Raw genomic sequence first — 25143 nt, 5'->3', positions numbered from 1 at the left:
AGCACATAAACTATCCTGGTTGTGGAGAGAAAGGGAATCAATGGCAGAGGGTCAGCTCAATGTGACATGGGGATAGAAGAAAGGCGCCATGAATCAGGAAGTGTGGGCATCCTCTAGAAGCTGGAAAAGGCAAGAAAACTCTAGAGAATCCTGATACCCTTTCAGATACTTTAATGTTAGGCCAATGAGACCTATACTGGACTCCTAATTCACAGAATTGTAAGATAATAAGAGTGTAGTGTGTTAATAATCCACTAAATTTGTGGTAATTTCCTATAGCAGCCAAAGGAAACAATTGCACAGAAGATACTATAGCTTCATAAATCCATATGTCAAAAGTATTACCCAGTAAATGGCACAGAGACAATAGGTTAAATTATTTTAAAAGAAGGAAAAACATAGATTTACGTCTCATACTTCACAATGACAAAATCCATATAAATTATAGAATCAAAAAAAAAAGAAACCATATGAATTAGAAGACCGTGTAAGTGCCCATTTATTTACTCTTAGGTGGATAGGAAATTTTAAAACACAACTGCAACTGAAATAGTGATAAAAGAGTAGAATAATAGTCCATGAAAGTTATAATGGCTAGGTATCAAGAAACACTGAGAAATTACTGAAAGCCCAAGAAAACGCGAGGGGAAAATATTTTTGAATAAATATAACAAAAGATTAGCTTTTTTTTAATCGGCAAGAGCTTATATCAATGAATGATATCAGTACAGTCCATCCTCCATGTCAGTGGATGTGGGACCTGAGGACAGGGACAGCTGACTGACCATAAGGGGCTTGAGCATTTGAGGGCTTTGGTTTCCTCCTGTTCCTGTAGTTATCTGCTGCAAATAAAGAGGGATGCCTGTATTGCCAATTTAACACGGTCAGACCCATAAATAATTAACTTGAAAAAGAAGAAAAATATATGAAAACCAGTTAATGCTTAATTACTTGTCAATTCCATGTTTGCAAATTCATTTACTTGTGAAAATTTATTTGTAACCCTTGGAGTTCCCATCGTGGCTCAGTGGAAGAGAATCTGACTAGCATTCATGAGCATGCAGGTTTGATTCCTAGCCTCGCTCAGTGGGTTAAGCATCTGGTGTTGCTGTGAGCTGTCGCGTAGGTTGCAGACATGGCTCGGATCTGGTGTTGCTGTAGCTCTGGTATAGGCCAGTGGCTACAGCTCTGATTCAACCCCCTAGCCTGGGAATCTCCATATGTCTCGGGTACAGCCCTAAAAAGACAAAAATTTTAAAAAATGGTTTGTAACCGTAAAATCAGCATTTGTGACACTTTTGCCATCATTTAGAGAATGCACAGAGCAGTGAAAAATGTGAGGGACTAAATGCATACATTCTTAGCTGAGGTCAAATAAGCTGACCTTCTTATTGCATCTCTCATTTTTTTAAAGTGTCCTTTCCATGGTCTATTCAGCACCACAATATTTTTCACATTTTAATGCTTTTTGTCAGTGATCCCACTATTTAAAATGGCCCTCAAGTGCTGATGTGCTACCTACTGTCCCTAAGTGCAGAAGGACTTCATGTGCCTTATCCAGAAAAAATATATGTGTGTTAAGTAAGCTTCTTTCATTCATGAGTTGCAGTACTGTTGGCCATTTTAAATATAGTGTTAGTAAACCAACAATATATGTTTTAAAAGGAGAAGCATACATTACAAATATTATGTAATGATCAGCTGATGAAAACGTTCTGAACTCAGGCTGGCAGGAACCTGATTCTGTATTCCCCCTAAGGAGCAATTGTTTCAGTGTTTGCAGCAACTCTATGAAATTAACTACCAAGAATAATAAGAATCAATTCTAATTAACACTTTGGAAAATATTCACTCTCACTAGTAAAGAAAAAAATGCAGCTAATACAAATAAGATATATTTAAAAATTCAAAATAAATGAACTTATCTCTTTTTTAAACATTACATAAGCTTCAGGTGTACAGCATTGTAATTTGACATCTGTACATACTTCAAAATGATCACCATTACGTTTAATTACCTTGTAGTTGACCCCCTTCACCCATTTCGTCCATTTCTGGAATTATCTCTTCTCAAATATCTAAAATTAATGTTAAAAAATATTAGATTAACATATGCAAATATATGCTGTGTGTGACAGTGGAAATTAGTAACCTTATTCCATCAAAAAAAGATGACCTTAAAGTCTCTATGCACCTTGATATACAAATCCTATTTCTAGTAATTTATTCTAAAGATGTAATCAAAGATGTACATTTAGGTAGGCTCCTCTTTATTCCAACAGTATTTGTAAGAGGAAAAATTACAACTTAAATATTTTACAGTGGGGCAGTATGCTAAATCTATAAAATGTACATAAGCTTTTATGTATATATATGTTTTATAATTACCAAAATTATTATGAATATTTTAAAATTAATATTTGTTTATAGAGTGACAATGAATGATTCTGTTATTCTTTCCAAATGTCTGTATTTTCTAAATTTTCTTCAATATGCATATATTTTGGAAGCCATTCCATAAGACCTATTCAGTCCTTGAAAGAGCTGAAGAATCAGCTGTCATAACATAAATCTGCAGATTTATTAAACTCTTGTGGCTGTTTTTTTTATTATTACTCAAATGAATTTATCACATCTGTAGTTGTATAATGATCATAGCAATCTGATTTCACAGGATTTCCATCCCACAGCCCAAGCACATTCCCTCACCCCCAAGACTGTCTCCTCTGGAGACCATAAGTTTTTCAATGTCTGTGAGTCAGCATCTCTTCTGCAAAGAAGTTCAGTCTGTCCTTTTTTCAGATTCCACATGTCAGTGAAAGCATTAGATGTTGGTGTCTCATTGTATGGCTGACATCACTTAGCATGATAATTTCTAGGTCCATCCATGTTGCTCAAAATGCTGGTATTTTGTTCTTTTTAATGGCTGAGTAATATTCCATTGTGTATATGTACCACTTCTTGATCCACTCCTCTGTCGATGGACATTTAGGTTGTTTCCATGTCTTGGCTACTGAAAATAGTGCTGCAATGAACACTGGAGTGCACGTGTCTTTGTGAGTCATGGTTTTCTCTGGATAGATGCCCAGGAGTGGGATTGCGGGATCAAATGGTAGTTCTATTTTTAGTTTTCTGAGGAATCACCATACTGTTTTCCACAGTGGTTGCACCAATTTACAATCCCACCAACAGTGTAATAGCATTCCTTTTTCTCCACACCCTCTCCAGCATTTATTGTTTGTAGACTTTTGGATGATGGCCATTCTGGCTGGTGTAAGGTGATACCTCATAGTGGTTTTGATTTGCAATTCTCTAATAATGAGTGATGTTGAACAAACTCTTGTGGCTCTTGAAAAGTGAGACATCACTCTGAATCTTGTAAATGTTACAAGAGCTGAAAAAGCAGGAGTGATAGTGTCTACACTATTTTTACCATTTGAGTATTTGGGATAAAAATAATGCTTATAGATTGTCATTGTTGTTGTTTTATTTGTTGCCTTTTTCCACCTTTCCCTTTTCAGTTTGAGAATCACTTTGGTTTCGGTATACATGCTATGGAGAATTGGTTTTGCTTTGTGATCAACTTTGAAAAGTATTTTTCTCTTAACAGGCAAGTTTAACACATAAATGTCTTTAAATTATTGGCAATTTTCTTATCACTTGAAGCTGTGTTTCCCTTTTAAATTTTGGTTTTGCATAAATCATAACAAGAAATTCTGTATTTTTGGTTTCAGTGGCTATTTTAATGTAATATATTTGAGCCCTTTCTTTTTAAACAATATCTATTTCTTGCCTATTCCAGCAGTAATTATTATGGATTTTGCCTCTTTCCTCCCTTTCCCTATTTTTACATCTAGTTGAATCAATAGTATTATTTTTCTTCTTCTTTACCTTTAAATGTTAATGTGATTATACCTCTATAGTGAGGTTTGTGAATTATCATGTTTAGGACAATCAGCTAGATTATTCTCCTGACCACCTTATTTTCCTGACTCTATAGGCCAACTCCCATTATTATTACGTAGGCTGTTTCTCTACTTGCTGGATTTATAACATGTACATTATATTCAGTTACCCTTATCTGTAACTTTATTTTAGATTTGGAGGGAAATATATTTGGACCTTTTGCTGAGATTTCCTTCACTGACTTCTTGTTTGAAGTTAATCATCTAACTGTTTTCTTAGAAGAACTCATGTGAATAATATCCCATGAGTTCTTACATGTTCAAAACTCTTTGACCATAGCTTTCATTCTGTAAGCACTCCTTAATATAAAATGCGTGGCTCACATATTCTTTCTTTGAGCATACCATAAGTGTTCTCTTCTGTTTTGATTGTTTATTCTTAAGTGTAAGGGAGGGATTCTGATCTCTGTTGCCTACAGGTTCAATACAAGCTCTGTGAAGAAATATTTAATTTAATACATTTTATTCTCAAAATAAGGAGCTATATCTGATAGGGGAAAAATCACAAAGAAAACTATGCCTTTGATAAGACAATTGCCCTAAAGCCTATTCTTCTCTGATGAGTGGCTTCAGACTGTGCTCACAAAAAATATACAACAGACACATTCGCAAGCTGTTAACTAAAATCATGTTTGATTTTCCCATATTTAGATATTTAGCATGAAGGAGCATTATCAAAAGATCTCAGTTGTAAAATTTTACCAGAAAGTGAAAATTCTGGCTGTATCATCATATGAAATGTCTTTAAATATAGTACACTGACAACACCCATTTTCTCTCTAGCAAATAAGCTGTTAAATTATTTCTGTGGCATCATACATTCCAATAAAAAAATTAAAGGTTCCTGTTAGGAATATCTGTTTATGTATATAAATTGACAGGGCAATTGACATCTTACCTAAGAGTTTTGAAAGAACTCAAAGGTAAATTAGGAAATCACTAGCCAAAATCCATAAACTATAGTTATAAACAACTGTATCATTGAGGAAATAGCGAATTTTTTTTTTTCTTTTTAGGGCCACACCTGCAGCATAGGGAAGTTCCCATTCTAGGGGTCAAATCGGAGCTGCAGCTGCCAGCCTCTACCACAGCCACAGCAACATAGGGTCCAAGTGGTGTCTGAGACCTATGTCACAGCTCAGGGCAACGCCGGACCCTTAAGGCACTGAGCAAGGCCAGGGATGGAACCTAAATCCTCATGAATACTAGTGGGATCATAACTTACTGAGACACAACAGAAACTCCAAGAAATAGATAACTTTTTAATTAGCTTTTCCATACACAGCAAAGATGTAAAAATCACCCTTAGAGGATTGCCATGACTTTCTTTTAATCTACTGTCTTTAAATGATGTTCTTACAGTTCAGCCCATACACAGTCACAGGAGTTCTAGTCCTCAAGTATCATTTTGTCTATCAATCCTTAGCTCAGAAACCACTTACTGTATAAAAGGCAGACGCCTCAGTATTTAACCCCCTACTCGGTACGATATCAATCTCTTCTTTCAGTTGTATCTCACATCATTTTCCTCCTTGATTAGACCTCTTTGAAAGGTCTAACCATTGCTCGTGGAACATATAAAACAGAGTTTTGTCTTTGCTTATATCCTTTCCTATTTTTTTAGCCCTATTTTTTTTTTTAGGATTTTTTAGGATTCCCCCCTTTTTCTGTGAATATCCATCATTTCATCGAACAGCCACAACTTCTGTGAAACTTTGCCCAAGTGTTGTCTCTTTTCCTTGAAATTATATAATTCCTGTTGAAATGGAAACAAAGAAACACTAGATTTGGATGAGAAATACTAAAATTCCAAGGCTCTACACTTAGCACCACATTAATCAGATAATGACTGGATAGGGTTTAAGACCCAAAGGATGTTTAAATTAAGAAATCCATTATTATATTTTACCACTTCAATAGGTCAAAGGACAAATTGCTTCTATCCAGAGATACCAAAATAGTTGATAAACACATAATTTCTGATAATAGCTCTTAATAAACTAGGAAGAGAAGGGTACTTTATCAGCATGAATCTCAACACAACTGTAGATAAATGTCACAAAAGTTACTGGTGATTTCCTGAAAGTATATCTGTTAGTTGAGAGACAAGATAAGAATGCTGCTAGCACAACTTTTAAAATATTTTTCCTGGAAGACCTAGACAATAATATAACAAGAATAAATATAAGAAACCAATGTATCCTAAAAGATGATCAACACAACTATTTGCAAGTGATAGAATTTTATGCCCAGGAATCTCAAGAATATTATTAAAAATATCACATGTAATAAAAACAAATAAGCAAAATAAATAAGCAAAATAAAAATAGCCCTCCTTTGTATCAGTTAAAAAATAGTTCCAAATATAGGTTGCATTTATAATATATTAATTTAATGCAATTGAAATAAAAATCAGTGAGGAAACAGTAAATATTAAATAGAAAAGGGTATAATTGCATGAAAAATACTCATTCACTCAAATTAAAAATGTCACAAACCAAATAAATGCCATTGTATTGTTTTGTTTAGAGAATAAACATGAAAGTAATTATACCCAGTGTGGAAATAAACATGAGAGAATTACAAGGTTTTTTTTAATGCCTTTAAGTAAACTATGGGCATTTTACAAAGAAAATATATGACTTTAGTAATTATAGAAACACCTGTGAAACTGGTTAATAAAAAATTGATTCAGAGAAACCTCTAAATCTACACCAAAAAAAAAAAGGACTATGGTGTTAAACTATTAGACAATAGAGAGGTATTCAAAAATGTGGCTTTATATGTACTTTAGATTTTTATTTTTTAGCTTTTTTAAAAATGGTTTTTAGTATGGGCAAAACAACCCAACAGAAATTCAATTAAGGAGGCTCTTAGGATTGCCAGAAGTGTGGCTTTTTGTTTTGTCTCCTTCAAACTACTCATATCCTCAAGCAGTTTACTGTTCTTCGATATGGTTTAAGTATACTGTGTAATTCATTGGAAAAAAAAAAAAAGGAAGGGGAGAAAGAAAGAGAGAAAAAGAGAAGAGGTGGAAGGAAAAAGAAAGAGGGAAGGAGGAAGGGAGTCAGCCACTGTCACTTGAATTTGGCAGAGACTCAAAGGCAGGCAGAAGAGCTGGAAAGCTTTATAGTGGAAAAAGGGATGACTTCAGATATTGAAGTCAATATTCAGAGACTGTTAGCATGGGGAAGCTGTTGGCAGGCTAACTAGATGTGGGTCTTCCTCTGTGGTTGGTCAAGAGTGCGTATTTGGCTTTCTCTGGTTGGCCCTAAATTGGAAGCAGGGACAAAAGTTAGAGAAGCTGTCAGATATTGGTTAAGTCCTGGTCATTTGGGCCAGTTGTTACAGGGCAATTGTTTGGCTTCTTAAACTGGTTTTCAGAGACAGAGGTTTTACTTTCTACTTGTTTGACTTGATAGTAGATTGGCTTCCTAGGATGATGCCTGCAGATTGTGGGTCTAAGTTCTGTTTTTAAGTATGGTTTGGCCATTGTCTGATTGTATATTCAGTTTCTCACCAGTGTTACAATGTTTGACTAGGAGTAGGATATATGTACACTTTCAGCAGATGTGCAAATCAGTAACACTCCAGGAAGACAATTTGGTATTTTACATTGAAAAACTCCAAGTTCAAATTACATTTGAAATGGTAATTCCACATCAGGAATATGCTACACAATTACTGATGATGTATATACAGGGACACTTACTGAAGCATTATTTAGAGTAATTAAAAAGTAAAAGGGAAAGCTAATGTCCAACAGTGGGACAATGAGGAGGAGAAACTGAATGAATTAAGTTAATCTATAATTAAAATTTACTAAAAATGAAAATCATGTAAAAATTTTTATTGGGAAGAGGGTTTTTTAAAGAATGTGCATAAGCTTTATAAGCAATCTTAAGAAAATCAAACTACAATATGTCATTATAGATAAAAGATGAAGAGAGAGGGAAACCAAGCAGGAAAGAAGTTAGAGAAAAGGGAGGGAGGAAAGACAAAAATCAAGCTATACCCTAGGAGGAAAGTAATCATCTTCGAATTCTAGTAACTAAAATAGAATTTTACTATTTACCAAGTAAACTTCTAAGCATTTTACCTGTATTTAATTTTCATCACAACCTTAGAAGGAAAGTTCTTATTATAATGAAGAGGAATCTTGGGCCCAGAAAGATTAAAAAAAAAAAAAAATTGTGAGCATTACAGAGCCATTAAGTAGCTGGTTGGAATTTGAACTTGTTACCTGATTCTAAAGTATCTACTAATCTGTAACAGTAACTAATAAATGGATGCCTATGGGATGCCTGTCACTTTATGATAGCATATAATTGATATTTATAGCTTCCGGTAGTATTTTAAAGTGTAAATTACTATACTATACACATCTTCGTGGTCTATAGTTTTAAAATTTTTAAAAAGAAAAGCACAGTAGCCCCTTGTCCTTGCACTTTTTTGCTAACACATTCAGCACCTGGGGGATGGTTAGCACTGATTTTTTTTCTTTATGCTAATTTTATTTAAACATAGATAAGGTATGCCATTTTCTATAGGTAGAGAATTATCTCTAAGTTTGTTTTTAATCAAAGATAGCATTCTGAAGAAATATTACTGCATACTCTGGAGATTGTATAAAGGTTAGAAAAATATAACATGTGAATAAATAATTACTCCCCCCAAATTATAGCATTTTGGAAAGAAGGGAAAACATGTATATTTGTGATATCAATAGTTTAGATTAGCATACCACTTTTAGTATATTAATGCCTGTATGAAATGATAAAATTTATGTAATTCAAAATATCTTTATTTCTTACATTACCTAAAAAATACTTGAGGGGATGAAGTATTTAATTTTAAGAGTGTTTATACCAGATAAATTACTTAATTAAAAAATGGAGCACTCTAACAGAACTGAAAGAGTTCTAATAGAAAACAATGTTAAGAAAAATCCAATGAAAATGAGTCTAAATAAAAATAAGCACTGCTAATTCCCAATCATAATTCTGTCTGGCATGCACAGGATATTGGGACAAAAATTATACCCATATTGTGTCTTTAAATTAATCTTGGAACAAATAAGCCAGTGATGCTAGAAATAATGAACTGCTTATTGTTTCAATTCACATAAAAATGGCTACAGTAAGTGATATGAATCTTAGCCCATAAATACACATTTACAAAATAATCTAACTCCTAGTCCCATTCCATTCAGGTGGAATGAGATTCCCTCTTCCACTTTTTAGCGTTCTCTTCAATTATGAGGATAACATGATCCCAGAAAAGAGTGAAGAAATGCAGTATTTTCCAAACTTTTGAACAAAAAGTAAAATAAATTTTGATGAAATATTTATCTCATCAGAGCTGTTAGTCTACTAATTTACTTAATTTTTTTGAATTCAATTTAAAAGGATTCTGCATACTATCCCCAAATGCAATGCATATGACCTACTAAAGATTCATGACACACCATTAATAATCACTGCTGACGTGAGTCAGATTTGCCCCACTGATGTCTCTAGCATGTCAGACCACAATGGTCCCTTGATATCCTATGGCAGTGTGCTTCCTACACTTCAGCCAGATAAAGGAATGTTTAATGAGGCAGGAAACCCCAGTGCTTAAGATTCAATCACTTGAGATATATCATGCAACTAATACAACTGACTTCCTACTGTCTAATTTCTCAGAAGTGTAATAAAATGTTTTATTACATTTCTCTCAGCAGACCAGGGGAAGTGCCTTTCGCTTTCATTCTAATCCTCACAAACCACCCTCCACCGTAGTATACAGAGCCTGTAACAAACTTTCTTCTTGGGGTTTGGCTTTTTCAAAACACGTGACACATGTGAGTGTTATACATGCACAATTCCTGACACAAGGTATGTTTTAAAGTCACTCACCTTCTGAAGAGGGGTTACAGGAAAATATGCGAATGATTGTTTTGAAGATAGTGACCAGAATTTGAGCAATTCAGTCATTTGAATTTTCTAGGACTTAGTCTCCATTTTCATTAATGAGGTTTGTGAACTCAATCCAATTTAGCATTTTTGCATGAATCCATCATTCTAAATCGCTTAAGACTACAGGTATGCTCATTTTATTACTTAGCTTTTATGAAAGACCTATATTAGTAACTGCTTTTGCTAATTAAAAGAAACCCAGAGTATTTTTGCCTTTACAAAAAAAAAAAAAATAGTATTTAGTGTTTGTTTTTGCAGGATGCCTTATAGGGGCAGCATGCAACCAAGCAGAGAGAATGGCCCCGCAAAGTTCCTTCCCCAGGAACTACACTTCAGCATCTCAGCATCAAGCCACCATAGTTTTGGACTCTATCTGTGAGGGTCTGTGCTTTATCTCACTTACCTCTCTACATCTTTATTACCATGTATACCAAGCGAATTGCTTCTTCTCTTTAAGTGAAGCCATTCAGTTTACAAAAAGGATTTATGGGAACTCTCTACTTTCAGCTAGCGGAAAACCTCTATGCATATGTTTCTTCTATTTATTCATACTTTGCATAATGATTAAATAGCAGCTAAAAATACTGATAAATTATAGAATCAGTGATATTATACATGAAGTCTTGCTACTGTCCATGTAACTTTGAGCCACTTAAGCATATTGGTGTTTGGTTTTTGTATATGTACATTGGGAAACTATACCTACACCAAGGAGTTAGTGATTTAGAAGACTAAATGACATATATGTAAGATTCCTACTGCAGTATTTATGAACTAAATGAAAGATAACTCATCCTCCTGCTTATACCATAATTATTATTCTTATCATCATAAACATTACTATATATTTACATAATCAGCCTACATTTATTCTTTTTCCTAATACATGTAAGGAACGATACTGGGTTAATACTAGTGGGTAAGATGTGACTAAACTTATACCAAAGCCAAATCTACAATCACAAGTCAAAATATTGGTCTATCCAGGAAAGATAAACTATATTTCAGAATGCCTGAACAACACACCAACACTTAATTCAATTATTTAAATAATTCATTCTCAGAATCTAACCTGTCCTTGAAGATCTTGCCAGAGGCCTGCATTGCAATTTTCCAAACTGTGTTTATAGGGACTGTAGTCACATCAGATGCTCCTGGGGAAAAAGAGCAGGCTTCATGATAAAGTAAGTGGGGAGAACACTGTATTATGTCTCCTTTGGAAATTCACAATGCATAGTAGCATATTAAATCCTCTGAGAAATTTTTCAGTGATAACTGTTGTATTTTTCCCCAGAGCAATAAAAAACATTTGACTGTGGAAACCTCTATAAATTATGACTTTTGAAATCCTTTGGAGCTAGTGTTATGTAAAGGTACCTAATTTTTACGCAATAAATTATTAAGAAAACACACATCTATATAAAAACTTGAAATGTCAAGTCACTAAAAAAATTTTACGAATATAAATAATATCTGTGTACATGTGTGTATTTTAAACATTTTAAACTAGTAAATCAATTGTTTTTAAGAGGTAGGATTACTGGTGACTTTATTTTTAAATACTTTTTCCAGATTTTCTATATTAAATAAACATTGTTTAAAATAATCACAAAAATAAATAAAGCATGGATTTATAATCTATCTGAATATTAAAAATTAAAAGAATATCTTAGTAATTATTGTATATGTCTTAGTATGAGAGTTGTTAGATCACATAAAATGTCTTCCATTATTTATTACTCATATAAAGAGGTTATAATTTTCTAAATTTAATGATCCCCATATTCTAGATGCTATACAATTCGAAGTCAACTTAAAAGTACTGGTCCATGGATCTCAGATAGTACTTTTTAACTATAACACTGCCTTAATAACATAGAATAAAGTTGCCAACTTAAATATGACACAACCATGAGGTACACATATGACATTAAAGCAAACACATTGATTTCATTGATTACTGCAATTTAAGCATATGTAAATTTTCCATTTGCAAAAAAAAAAAAATAGGAAATTATTCACTTTTATATTACCTAAAAGTTAACTCATCAAAACATATTTTTAAAAATTAACTTTGTGATTTTATTTATCTTTAGTAAAAATTAGAGGTGGCTATTTTACCCTGGAATAACTCATAGCAACTTTGTGGTACTTAAACATAAAAATAACAAAACACTGCTGTATAGCACAGGGAATTATGTCTAGTCACTTGTGATGGAACATGATGGAGGATAATGTTAGAAAAAAATGTATATATACGTGTGACTGGGCCACTTTGCCATACAGTAGAAATTGATGGAACACTGTAAACCAACTAAAATGGAAAAAATAAAAATCATTTAAAAATAGCAAAACATTAACTATAATGAAAAAAAGTTAAATGAATCTACCCTTTTATATAGCTCAGTAAATCAAATGTTATGGACTACATTTCCAAGCCATTGAAAGAAATTCACTCTCTAGTCAGTTGTCAATATTTATGAAGTGCCCCCAAATTTTGCAGTACCCAGAGTAAATAGGCCTATAGCAATGTTTATTTTTCTGTAATCCCTTCACATGTTTTCTTTAAGGCATGCAGTCACTCTAGGATTCAATTCATACACACACACACCCCCAAGTATCTACAGGTAAAATTCACTTCTTCTACATACACATAAAAAAAATATGTCTTACATATTTCAGGTCATTAATATCTTGCTCTGAAATTCTTAATCTGTATTTCTTACCTCAGCAGTCTGTTAGCTCTTCTTACCAGTGCCTTACAACTGAAGGAAAATCAAGGGAAAACTGGCACTCTGCTCCTCTGGTCATTTTTAGAATTCCATTAATGAGGGACCATATTTGAGAAAGGTGTCTCACCATGTAAAGAGGGGAGAGAGTGTGTGTGTGTGTGTATCACAGTCATGAAAAGAAGTCAAGATGCGTCATTTCTACAACAGAAAAATTAGAATCATTCTTCTCTTTGAAGGACTTGAACTGTGAACTAAAGTGTTAATCAACATTGATCAAAAATAACTGAAATCCAAAAAAGTGGAAGAAATTTTGCAAGACCACTTCCTTACTCTAAATGAGTTTAACTTCCACTGCAAAACAATTGACTCCAGGGAATTGTGGTATATAGATGAAGAATATCAGTTACACTTAAGAAATCACAAACTTTCTGAAGAATGGAGCCAGAGAAAAATTTCTTCTACAGGAAGATGGGGTGAAAAAGCTAATGAAATTTGGTGCTAATTTTAGAGTTTTTAATTTTTTTTAATCTTACCAAAAGATCTCCTCTCTTGAAAAAATTTAAAGTGCACAATACAGTATTATTAACTCTTCACACTGCTGTACAGCAGATCTCTAGAAAGTATCTTGTATAATTGAAACTAAGATTTTAAAATCATAAAATGATAGGTTGTGAGCACATTGAAAGCAGTAAAATCCATGAAGACCAAAGGATATATTCACTGGGAACAAGGAACAAGAGGTATATTACCTTTTTTGCCAGGGTTTCTAGATTGATAGATCAAAGAAATATGGTAGAAAACAGTTTGTTTGAATCTCAGCAAAAGATTTCATATGTTTCTTTAAGAAAGGGAGAAGGTTTGGTTGAATAACCCATTTCAGAGAGCTGGATTAATAGACTGATTTACCTAGAAAAAGAGGCATCTTTTGGCATTATGTAAGAGCCCAGTCTCAGCCCTTGATTTATTATCAAGCAAATATTTATCACATCACTTCTATATGCCTGTCAATATGCTAATCACCTAAATGAAAGGGCTATACTATTAACCAGGGGAGATTTGCATGTACTCAGGAAACGACATTGTTGGGGTTATATGGAAGGAATTCAAGGAAAGTCTACAGAAAGTCAGTTATCTTGCTGAGTTGTTGAGTAGAAGCAAAGTTAAGAAGAGTGTCATTGGAAGAACAAATTAGCAAGTATAAATAAAATATAGCAAAAAGATGTACAGTTCACATGGGAAATTTCAAGTAAAACATAAAGCAAGGAAGAAAGTGGTAAAGACGTAAGCCTCATTTTATAATCAGAATCCAGAAGTGAAAGTGCAAAATAAGTCATGCTAAGGAGTTTAGCACTTCATCTTGAAAGCTATAATAAAATATTTAAAAGATATAAATAGTACCTGTCAATTTGGAAGTTTACTCTGATGCAAGGGGACTTGAAGATGGCAAGCAGGAAAAAACAGTAGAGAAGTTATTGCAGGCATTCCGGTATGAGACATGATGGCCTAAGACAAAGTCCTCGCATTGAGAATGGAGGGACAGAGGCATCTTTTAAAAATAGTGGTTGACTGGGAGTTCCCGCTGTGGTGCAGTGGGTTAAGAATCTGACTACAGTAACTCAGGTCACTGCAGAGGTGCAGGTTTTTGATCCCCAGCCTGGCATAATGGGTTAAAGCATCCAGTGTTGTGGCTGAGGTTCAATCCCTGGCCTAGGAATTTGCATATGCTGCAGATGCAGCCATTAAAAAATAATAAAAAAATAAATAAAAATAGTTGTTGATGATTCATTGAACAAATATTTACTGAGTATTTGTTACGTGTATCCAGCTAGGTAGTAGGACTTTAGTGCTAAATATCACTGATTCCATTTTTGCCTTCAAGAAGAAATAGTGAGTGTTTGCCAGTTGCCAGATACCAAGTCGAAATCATATTCTCAAATTATTGAATTCTATTCTAAACCTCATTCTGTGAGGTAGATATTATAGTACCCAGATGTCGAGATGAGGAAAAAGAGACTCAGAAAACTGTAAAGGATTTGTCCAAGATTACTAATGACTACAAAGATGAGACATGCCTGGCTCCCAAGACTCCATCTCATTGTTAACCACTGAGATAAGTTTGAAAGATGCCCAAAGGTTGTATCAAACAACTTTCATTTAGCAAACAAGCATTCATTCCACTTAGCTAAATAGAGGAATAACAAATTCATTCAAAAGGTGATTGAGGAACAGAGGGGACAGAAAATGAACAGGAGATAGTTTAGAGATCAACCATTGCAAGAAATTGTCACCACTTCTAGTGTATGAGGTCCTAGAAAGAAAAGAAAGACCATGCCACAGCTGAGTCAGGGCTATCCCATTGGTAGCTGGCACCACAAAGAATTACAGCCATTTTTAAAGACAGAGGGGGAGGTATTTCTCTTCTGGCTTCTCTCCTTGTTCCAACTTTGCTCTAGTTCTTGCCCCTACCTCCCCACCAGTGTCTCCCAATGACTGAGACTAGCCAGAAGCAGAAAGGAGCTATAAGAGAAGCAGGGGAAAGGAGCATGCGGGATTGCCCCTCTACCCACCCAAGATGGAAACTTGTTCGCATTTTCATGGAGTTCACCTTTTATCCATAGAAGTTTGAGAATGTAGTGATTTTCCTAAGATAGTAAACAGTAGGTTAAGATTTGTGTTTTAGATAGATTAAATTCTAATTGAAGTATGGGTGTAAGGAGTTAAATGATTCAAGATAAACCAGAGAAGGCAGCTGCAAGACTTTTGCATTAGTTCAGAAAAGAGAAAGGGTTCAAGGGCAGCAGGATACCATAACCCACAAAGGGAGCATGGGAGCAGAAATAGATTAGGCTGAGGAGAGAAGGTCGTGGATTTAGAAAATGCTAGTTTAAGGTGTTCCAAAGAAGAACTTCAGAATAGAAGCTGTAGCTTAAGCACTGTCAGAAAGGAACATTTATTGTTGAAAGCCCTTGGTTAATATAGATAGTAGTTGAAACCATGGGTGTGGTTGAGACAATTTAGAGTGAACCAAGAAATATAATGTCAAGATGTCCCCAGAATGGTATCATCAATTCTAACTAGTGTAAAGAAAATCAAGTAATAAAACGCCTCCGTAACATTTTGTAAAAATACAGCCTATATGGATCAGTGGGCATAGAGCAGTAGAGGTGAGCTAAGTGGTCTGTGAAGGGCCCTCTTTTGTCCATTTAGTGCTACTAATGTGCAGTGAGCTAAGTGAAGGCAGGAAGCAGAAGAAAGTAGATAAAATCTCAACATTTTTAAACAGATAGAAGGTGGCTATCAAGTGTGAAGTGTGTATGAAATAGTTATCCTGAAAAATGAATTCCCTTCTGCAAATTTTAGATGTTAGTATGATTCAACAGATTTGTATTTCTGTAAGCTAGATTATGCCTTTACTTTTCCTTGGATAATGACTATATTCATAGATATAAAGACATTTTAATTCATATCTTAATAAAATTGGTTAATACAAATCAAAAATTTTATCTATCAAAGATACTAAATACATAGAATACATGCGTTAATGAATGTGCATATGAATATACACCATTAAAGAAGTTTAAGAGAACAATAGTAGGTGCTGATTTGAAAAGCCCCACAATAATCTGGAGCATATACATGATTTATGCAAAAAGTTATAAAGGAAATAGTTCTCAGTTCAAAACATTTAAAATATCTCATACAAGTAACACCTGAAAATTAGTGGAAAAATGTAGAAGACCGTATTTATAATCACAATAGTGAAAACTAGAAATTTATCTGATTACTTGATGAATCACGGAGTATTTTAAAAATACAAGTCAGGCTTCTGAAAACACCCTTCCCATCAGAGCAGTTTTTAAAAGACACTAATATGCAAGTTATTTATACACACTCACCCATACATATATTTTAGGAACTACTCAATATCTTAAAAGCAATCACAAAATCAGTCTTCAGCTTAATCTTCATCTGCATTTTAATGATTTTAAAATATAGCCACATTATAGGGCTTGAGGTTGCATATTGCTACATTACTAGTTTCATAGCATTGTGGCTTTCCATCTTGGTAGCAATAAATTCTAGTAAACAGAGCCATTAACAGCATTTTTATAGGGTCAAATGGAGCTATGGCACTAGAAGTGTGGTGCTAAGTAAAATTTGAAGGCTACTATGTTATACTCAACTATTTATTAAGGCACTAAAAAAAGGTCTTCCCAGGGATGTTTGAAAGTTTTTCATGATCTTTTCTCCCCTTGACAGTTCTAGCTTTTATGTGGCAATTTGGAAAAAAATGATTGCCTAAGATTTCGCAAAGTTTGAAGTTCTCGTTAAAATATGAGCTGTACAAAAGAATCTGGCATTCTGAACAAAAATAATTAAAGTTAGGTGGTAAGTAAAAATGCTCATGATCTTATTTAGAAATATGTATGCTATATTAAAAATTTGAATACACATAATAATAATTTTGAATATGCATAATGCATGGAACGTCTTTAATTAATAAAATTCAACAAAACTGGATTCCCTGAAATATGTCAAAGATGTTTCACCTTAATAAAATCAAATACCAACATAATGTTACCCTATAAAATCATCTTTCAGTTTGGAAAATCGTCTTTTACTCACCTACATATCTTTTCAGGCTGTGAAAAACTTGTTATAAGTTTTATTACACACATGTAATTTCATAAAAGATGAAAAACTTCTGTGAACTTCAGTTTTCTATTTTGACTCATTTAGAGCACATAAAAATAGCTTAATCCTTGAAATAATTTACTGTGTAATTATATCTTGAATATCTTATATCAATTAGATTTTACCATAATTTGGTAAGATATCGTTGGAAACAAATTTCGTGCTGTCATACTACTGATATTGGAGATTATTTTAGTTTGTTCATTGGCAAACACGTTTTCTATAAGCAAAAAATGTTTATTTTAACGCAAATTAGAAAAAATATGTCAAATTTCATATTCATGATTTCATAGCCACTACTATTTATGATGTGGATGAAGTTAGACCGTAAGTTTTAGAAACTAAATTGACAAAAAGTATTCATTAAATAATAGGAAAAATGGCACATAGATACGATGAAAATCTTGAAGGTGATGTGTGGATAATTAATATCAGAGAAGCACAGACATCATCCATTCTCTCTGCATGATTACGAAAGAAACCGGGGTGCAGGGAGATGAGATGATCACACAATTTGACAAAAGTCTTAAGTCCAAAAGCAAGTCAGAGTACCTGCCGCCCAGTACACGTCCTTGGGTTACACAAGGGCAGCCACCTCCCATCTGCCATCCTCTTCACAGTTGCATTGAAACAGAGCTGAGTGTGAAAATTATGAAAATCAAGCCATCAACTCAAAACTACCCATAAATACATAGATACATACCTTGGCACTTTCTAGAAACAAAAGTCATGACACATAGTCTAAAATCACCTATGCAGTTTTTTGTTATGGCTGGGTGGTCATTTTGTTTTTTACTAAATTTTGATAAAATTGTTTTGGTATTAATTTTCTTACTGAATTGAAATATAAAATAAGCATTTATTAAGAATCTGACTTTCCATCTCTGTTTTATTCTGGTAACTTTGTATGCCACTGCATACATAAATATTCAAAAAATGGTCAACTAGAATATAATTTACATACATTTATTCTTTAAATGTATTACTTAAGCATAGTGATGAGGGCTGTCCTTACATTATTGATGTATAATCTCTTCAAAACCAATGCAAGACTAAAAATTCAATTGGTGGCTGATAGCATTTGTAGTGCATTTTCTATAACACTTTTCTCCGTGGATTCTAGAGAAATTCTCCATAATTTTCAAAGGGTATTCTCTTCTGGGGGATTTATAATCACCTAGGCTTTCATTAAGATATCTCGTAAGGTATACAAGCCTTTAACACAACCATAAATTCATCCCCATATAGTGGAACTTAGTAGATTTTAATGTAAATAAAAATGTTCTTTTTTAAAGTTCATAAAAGGGAAACTTTTTATGAGTGTTCTTTTTCTCCCTATGAACTCTATTTTAAGATCTGTTCACTTAGTCTGTTCCCTCATTATCAGAGAAGAATACTTACTTGAATAAGTTATATTTACATGTGTCAAGTATATAAAGAAAATCTACAACCTATTTAACAATTGCCCAAATATTCAAAATCCAATTATATAAGTTGTTTACAATGAAAACCCTACTCTTTTTCGTCTACTTTATACCATTTTATGTACGACACACCCATGGCAATGGAGAAGGAAAAGAGAGATGGAGTATAAACTTTATCATATTATTTGATTACTGATTAACATGGCATTTAATCAGATTTTCCAAAACTAAAATGAAAAATTTCAATGTAAGATTTCCGTATGTGGGCCATTCGCAGACTCTTTCAGGAAGCCAATTAAAATTTTACTCTAACTAATTAAATTTACAAGATACTACCACACATCATTTAGAATGTCTTTAAAAATAAGGTGACTATACCATGCACTAGTACAGATGCATAGGAAGTGGAACTCACATACATCATTGATGGAAAGATAAAGTGGTATAGTCACTTTGAGTAACAGTTTCTCAGTCTCTTGTGAAGTTAATCATACACTTATTATCTGACCCAGAAATTGCATTCCTAGACCTTTGCCCAAGTGAGAAGAAAAATTTCTTTACACAAAACATTATGTGAATGTTCATAGCATAATAACTCAAAATAGGAGTAAATAAGCATATCAGTAAACATTCAATGATGGAATACCACTCATCAATGCACTAATGTACCAGTAGCATCACTGAATATCAGAGGTACCCATGGTAAGTGAAAGAAGCTGACCTCAAAAGCCCATGTACTATACAGTTAGTATATTTTCACACAAGGACGTGCACATGAATGCTTATAGAAACAATAGTCTTAAGAGCCAAAAAACAAGAAAGAACAGAAATGTTCGTCATCTGGTATGTGTATTATGTTATATCTAAACAATAGAACATTTTCCAGCAAGAAAAAGAATAAACTACAGATAGATGCAGCAACATGCATGAATTTCAAAAACATTTTAAGTGAAAGGAGCCAGATGCAAAGACCACAGGCTATAAAATTCCATTTATATAAAGTTCTAGGAAATGCATGTTAACATGTTGACATAACTCTATAATGTTACAGAGCAGACTATGTTTGCTAGGGTGGATGGCAGAAGACATGACTGCAAAGTGATGAGGAAACTTCTGGGGGTGATGAAAGTGTTCTGTGGCATGATTGTGGTGATAGTACAGTAGTACACATTTGGCAAAATTATCAAATTATATAGCCAAATTTTATAAATTTGAGTTTTGTAAATTATATCTTAATAAAGGTGAAAAAAACAAAATATGATTGAAGACCCCAAAGAGCTGTTGTTTTCATGGGTCACATTTATGACATTTAAGTTAATATTGTGAAAAAATTATAAATATGTATTTATCAATTTATTAGAAGTTTTTCTATAATCTTAAAACTGTTCTAAAATAGTCTTATTAACTAAAAATATATGTGATGTCCAAAATCATGAACATAAATAAAATATATTTCACTCTTTCAAAAAATAAGTTTACTACACTTTAACATATAAATATTTTATGAAAAACCTATATCTTTCAAGACAAAATTAGTTCCATGAGAAGAATAGCATTGTTTTACATTTTTGTAAACCTTTTTAATGTCTCACTTAATAGACAGCTAGATTCTCATATCTACTTCTGTATTTAATTTGTTGTGACATGCTTATGAATAAGATCTAGTCTTACATAAGTATTTTAAATTGGGAGAATATTTTATAGCTTTTGAAAGTGATAGTTTCTTAAAAATGAGTTACATTGTGCAATATGAAACCCTGTAAATAAACCTCCTGTATTATTGCATTGCACTTTAAATGGATCTAGTATTACCCATGCATGCAATAAAAAAACATTGGCTGAGATATATAGCAATAAGACCTGGTAAGCATTCCTGGTGAGGGGAAAAAAGCCATACACAGTGAAAACAACTTGCCATTACCTCTTAAAGCTGAACAGGTGTGGACCTTAGAAAAATTTCCACACCTGTGCCCAGACAGTATGAAGATATATATTGTGGTATTGTTCGTAATACCAAAAAACAGAAATCTCCCAAATGACCATGAAAGAATAATGTATAAATAAAGTATAGCAGAGTCACACAATGGAATATAATTATATAGCACTGATGAAGATTGTCAAAAATATATACAGATTTTAGAAAAAATATTGTTGGCTGAACAAAAATAATTGCTTAAGAACATGTATTATAAAATGCCATGTTAAAATCAGGTTTTATAATAGGTAGAACTGAAAAAAATATTATTTAGGGATATATGCCTTGTGACAATGATAATCACAGCAGTAAATAAGAAATAAGTTCAAAATCATGAAGTATATCTGAGAGGGAAGCATAAGGATAGAATCAGGGAAGAAAACAGTTATCTTCATCAAAGAGTAACATTTCTAAATTCAGTGCTTATCATTAATCATGATTATGATTCATAACTTACATTTAGTTTGCACATGTGCTTGAATTTTATCTATGTACATGCTATAGTAGTATTTTAATGGAATCATTAATCCTGAGGTAGGCCTAAGACACTGCCTTGCCCACTTCCTTGATGATACACTTTCTGAAGATTTTTGAGAAAAGGACTTTGGATCTTCTTTATAGTCTGCTGGGATCTCATATAGTCACTTATTTAAAGTAGGATGTCACATAAAGTAGTACCGTATATGATAAGATTTTCCTAATAGTAGTACCGTATATGATAATATTTTTCCTAATAGAAAAAGCATATTACAACCATGTAGATTTTTTAAAAAAATCCACATAATATGCACACATGTAGACATATATCACATAATTAACGGTCTTATGACTCAACACAATTCCATTGTTCCATTAATTTCTGTTCTACACAAATACATGCAGTGCTTTACATGAAATATGCCTAGAAACTGCACCACAAACACCCATTCTTGTGAAAATAAATAAAAAGAAGGAAAGGAAGGAAACTAAATAGAATTTCTCATTCTATTCATGGCACTTCATTTTGCGTTCTGAGGGGTTCTTTTTAAACCCGTGCAAATTCATTTAAGCTCTGGTGATGCGATACAACATTTATTTTCATGACTGTGCTATCAAATTTAACAATCAGGCAATAACAAGAGCCTATATATTTTCACAGCATTCTTTCAGGATATTAAAATATAATAACTTTGAATTCTGACCTTATTTTCAAGGTCAGATATATAGTTCTGAAAACAGCATATTTATGGTTCTGTAATTGAATATTCAGTGTTATGCAGAAAAAATTCTCTGTAGAATTTTATAGGGAACTATCACAAATACATTTTACTTAGTAAGGCTCATTGTTGAATATGAAGTGATATAAAGAATAGACTGTTATTTGATATTCAGCCTCACTGGAATGGTCACAGTTGCTATTTGGGCAACATTAGTAATGTTCTTTTTTTCTGATTATCTAACCCTTAAGTTTATTTTGTAGTGACTTTAATGTCTTTCAGGTTTAAGCTTTGTCAAAGAGTTAATGTACTCTAATTATAAAGTTGCCTTTAGGAGCTGTATGTTTTGATTGTAGTAAGCAGGCTGTGTTATGTTAAGGCTAATTATCATTGACAAGTAACACGTTTGGAAACCAATAAAGAACCAGTATTTTTATATAATTATAAATGTCCTGAAAGGAAAAGAATATGTGTTTTGTTTTGTTTTTAATGGGCACACCCATGGCATATGGAAATTCCCTGCCCATGGGATGAATCCAAGCCTCAGCTGCAACCTACACTGTAGCTGCAGCAATGTCAGGTCCTTTAACCCACTGTGCCTGGCCAAGGATCAAATCCACACCTCCTCAGAGACCCCAGCTGCTGCAGTCATATTATTAGCCCACTGCACCACAGTGGGAATTCCAAGAAAATGTGTCCTTTTTTTAATAGTCCAACTTGTATTTCTTGAGTCTCAAAAAACAAATGAATTATAAATAATGTGTTGATTTTCATTTTAAGAGACTTCCTTTTTTACATGCTGTCAATAGAATAAACCTCTTATAATAAATCTACTGGGGTTTTTTTTGTTGTTTGCTTTTTAAGGCCATGCCTGCTGTATATGGAAGTTCTCAGGCTAGAGGCCAAATAGGACCCGCGGCTGCTGATCTGCACCTCAGCCACAACAACCCCAGATCCGAGCCACATCCACAACCTACACTACAGCTTGCAGCAATGCTAGATCCTTAACCCACTGAGCGAGGCCAGGGATTAAACCCATATCCTCATGGATACTATTTCTGGTTCTTAACCCCGCAAGCCGCAATGGGAACTCTTAAGTCTGCTGTTATTGATATTTTATGCTTTTATAATAAAAAAATATATACATAATGCCAATTTTATTATCAAAACACTATAATACCGTGTCATTAAAAATACAGTTCTTAATTAGAAAATATCCACATATTTTATTTTTCATGGATACATAAATAGTAATAACAAATGATGAATTACCCTTATGTTCCCCATACTCAAAATTATCACTCAAATATATAAAGTATCTCTAATACTGATTCTAAGAGTTATTAAACTCTGGCCCCTTTGGACTTAATACTCATAAGTCATAACCTACAAGGCTGGGGTCTCTATAGGTCAGGGATGCCTGCTTACATTATATAATTCTGTAAGCCATCCACATGTATTAGTTACATCGAATAGAGAAAGATAAACACAACCACACTTAGGTGCCAAGAACCCTAAAATGATAAATAATACTGGATCTTCTTACTAGTACAATCAGTACTACCAGTACTTTCAAGTTAGAGATGCTTGAAATATATTCCCTAGTTCCTCCATGATTCTCTACAGTTCTTTATTGGCAATCCCTGAGCTTGTCGGAATGTTGCATTTAATCCAATTGCTAGTGTTGATGAGTCATATAGATGACGATTCGGAAATAAGACTGAAAGCTATGTCCTGAACTCCCATAAACTAAAATGAAATTGATGAAGGCTAGCAACATCAAGGCTGAAGAAGGTAACATAGCACCAGAAGTTTGGAGTGTCTGCCGGTTAAAATGACTCTATTGTGCATCTGAAACAGTAGCTTTCTTCTTCACTGATACCTAAAAAAATGTTATCCAAAAAAATATCATTTCATCTACTAACAAATATGCACATCATTAAAAATGAACAGTTTGACTGTGCACTTTTCTAACTGGTATTTCTAATTTGAGTACAATAAGAGATTGGTGCATATAATACCAAGTACAAAGATTTTATGTGAATTCATTTGAAAAATAATGTCTCAGAATAAAGACAATAGTAAGACATTTTCCTGGATCTTTAGCTTCTGAATTATAACCTTTATTCCTCACTTTCCCCTGCATACCCTTAACTCTTCACACTTGCCAAGAGACGGAAGTAAACAACCATAAACTCCAAGATTTTCCTATGAGTATATGATGGGGCCCAAAAGTGACATCAGGCTGGAGAAAGAATAGTCATCTTTGGCTTGAAGTATTTCTTATGGGCCAGTAAAACAGCCTCAACATCAGGCGTGCAGTCCCAATGCACATAGAAAAAGTGGCTTAGACTTATTCCTAAATAAACTTTTAGAGGCTTGATTCCTATAGAATTAAACTCTCTGAAAGGCACATTATGAAAAGTCCTAAATAAAAGTATAGCACAGGGAGAGTAAAACAAAGCTTATGTCCCATTTCTCTATTTTTATTTTCTATTTAAAAAAGTAAATATATTTCAAAAATTCTACAAAAAAAGAAAATAATTTTAAAGAATATGAAAGTTCCTGTTTTGTTAGGAATTCCCTAAATTTGAAGACTTGTATGATTTTGTTTCATCCACCCATTTTTGTACAACTTGTGTAAGAATACAGACTTGGAAGAGTCAAGTGCATTTTGTGAAAGAGTAAATAAGGTACATTCAGATTTTATAATAAACATAGAATTATGAATGAAAGAGTAAAGCCATAGGCTGAATAACCATATATCTAAAAGTCTTGTTAGAAAAGTCATAATTACTAAAAATTAAAAAACAAAATGAAACTGCATCTACTGGTCTTTTTTCACATGAGTTAATTGAATTCACCTTATAATTTACCGTACTCCAGTAAGTTTTCTGGAAACGTGTATATAAAATTCAGCACAGAAAGGTTTTCTTTATCTCAAGACACATTAGAATAAAATTTAATACATCAAAAGAACTTATTTTCCATTGTACTTACTGTATCTCCCTTAAGATAATGAACATTTTGGTAGCTTCAATCCAAAGGCTGGGATCAGATCCAGGATGGGAGGGTATAGGAAGGCAGGATGTAGGACAAATGTCTTTGTAGGTTAGCATCATGCCAAAATCCTGCAGAACTGTCTCATGGGTTTTATTGCATCAGAGCCAGCTCTCCTAAAGCTGACAGAAATCTC

General features: G+C 33.4%; 1 long non-coding RNA gene across 3 annotated transcripts; it reads right to left on the bottom strand.

Annotated features, from left to right (window-relative positions):
* LOC106506787 lies at positions 1967–25143 on the bottom strand. 3 transcript variants are annotated; one of them, XR_001302345.2, is made up of 4 exons: positions 24948–25143; positions 17905–17988; positions 10998–11079; positions 5162–5721 (listed from the first exon to the last, which is right to left on the bottom strand). It is a non-coding gene; the product is annotated as an uncharacterized LOC106506787 (long non-coding RNA). The 3 variants fall into 3 exon arrangements; XR_001302346.2 differs by lacking the exons at positions 5162–5721; positions 17905–17988 and adding an exon at positions 1967–2078; XR_001302344.2 differs by lacking the exon at positions 17905–17988.

Source organism: Sus scrofa, chromosome 18, assembly GCF_000003025.6.
Source record: "Sus scrofa isolate TJ Tabasco breed Duroc chromosome 18, Sscrofa11.1, whole genome shotgun sequence".
NCBI lineage: Eukaryota > Metazoa > Chordata > Mammalia > Artiodactyla > Suidae > Sus > Sus scrofa.
The sequence above is the reverse complement of the archived record's forward strand: the minus strand, read 5'-3'. Positions and strand labels throughout refer to the sequence as shown.